Genomic DNA, 2,032 nt, shown 5'->3' on the forward strand with positions numbered 1-2,032 from the left:
ACGGGTCGAGACCCGACTCGAACGAGTTCGCTCCAGAGCCGAACAAGATCGTCTGGCGCATCACCTTATTGAAGGGAACTAGTGATGTTACACTAGTGGATCGAGTGTCTTCCCTGCCGGGTGGAATTTTGTTTTTTATTCTGCCTGTCGCCGTAATATACCCCGCCAGTAGGAATGTTGTCAATATCTACCCTATAGATATTTATTGACGATATATTGAGACTATTTGATCAATATCGACCTTGTTCGGGTGATACCTGATATACTAAAGCCGTTTATATTGGTTAATATTGAAACCACGAAAGATGTCAAGGTTGTTGGTGATAAAATCATTGGCAATATTATTGTCAATAGATATTGGCCTTGTGAGTGTCCATTTTTTCATATACTTATATCTATTTTAGTTGTGTATTTATTAGTCTTGTTCTATTTTTATCTTTATTATTCATTTATTTTTCATTCTGGCCCACACCATCAGACTGCTACTTTCATATCTGTAACTCCTTCAGAGATCCTGATTGAAAGGTGTCTGGGGTTTACTGAAGTAAATTAACCAAAATGGTTACAGGAACTTAACTGATTAACCCATGTTAGACATAAAGGATCCCTAAAACATAATACAATCGTTTGACCTTGACCAAACCAAAATCATCAGCGTAAACACTGAACCTCAAGTGTTTTAACCCATAACCAACAAGAAAAGTCTTGGCCCGTCCAAAATCATTAAGGTAAGCCACTGGGATTTAATGCACCCGCTTCCGCCAATGTCATCTAATAGGATTTAGCATTGATTGAAGCTGAACTGCGAGATGGATCGGGGTAAGCCTTAGTAGACAAGTTTGGGACACGTCTGCTGAACTTAGCATCAAATGAATTTATTATTAATACCTTCGATGAAGAGGGAGTGCCACCCTGTGCGCAAATGGTTAAATTGGATTGGCTATGGCAGCTTTGTTTCCGAGGGAATGCAAGACCAGAAAAGAAGAGATCTATATCCTCCGGTATGAAAAAGGTCAACTCTATCTCTATCGGCAGCAAACGTCCAGCGACTCCCAGAAGAGAAGCTGACTCAACTGAAACGAGAAAACTCGATTTTATTGCATATAAGCACAGCTTTAAGAGTCGCAGGTGTAATTATTGTAATACACACACAAACTGAGGCCGACTTTTTGACAGGTTTTCTCCTCCATGAGTTGCCTTTGAGGTGGTGAAGCGGCACTTGATTTAGGTCAGCAGCGTCTGGATATCGTGCAAAAGTAGTACCAATCAGTTTCCACTGAATGCTTCAATCCCCGATGCTTTTGTGCCTGACAGGAGAGCTCGGGTTGCGTCGGATTCTTATCCAGTGTGATAAAATGTTCTCTGGTCACTTTCAGCGCCGGTCTCTGTTAAATACAGTCAGAGTGTGGAACTTGTTGGAGGGGTGTGTGTGTGTGTGTGTGTGTGTGTGTGTGTGTGTGTGTGTGTGTGTGTGTGTGTGTGTGTGTGTGTGTGTGTGTGTGTGTGTGTGTGTGTGTGTGTGTGTGTGTGTGTGTGTGTGTGTGTGTGTGTGTGAACAAGATTTTGGAAAGCTTTATTATATTACTAGTTTAGTTTACATAAGTTGGCTGCGTAGGGTGGAACGCTGGACGCAATGGTATCTTGGGGGTAACTGATCAGGTGATCACTTAGAGATTTTAGTTGTTGCCGCGACATTGTATTTTGTTTTGCAAAATGGTCATTCAGAATTATTTAGTTTCTTCACTTTGTGAGTTTGTTATTATCACTTAGATCTGTCCTTCTGCCTTCTTACTCTCTATGTGTGTCTGTGTCGCTTTGTATTATTCTTCCTTTCTCTGGTCCGGTGGCGACAGGTCCAGCGGTGGCAGGCCCGTCGGCGGAAGAGGCAGCGGCTCCGGCACCAGCTCCCTGGTGTCGGCTGGACTCTGCTAGGGGCGACGTCCTCTGTGTGTGTGTGTATATATATATATATTTATATGTATATATATATGTATATATATATATATATATATATATATATATAATAAGTATA

This window comes from Oratosquilla oratoria, chromosome 1 (genome assembly GCF_046742065.1).
Source record: "Oratosquilla oratoria isolate Oo_2021 chromosome 1, ASM4674206v1, whole genome shotgun sequence".
Taxonomy (NCBI): Eukaryota; Metazoa; Arthropoda; class Malacostraca; order Stomatopoda; family Squillidae; genus Oratosquilla; species Oratosquilla oratoria.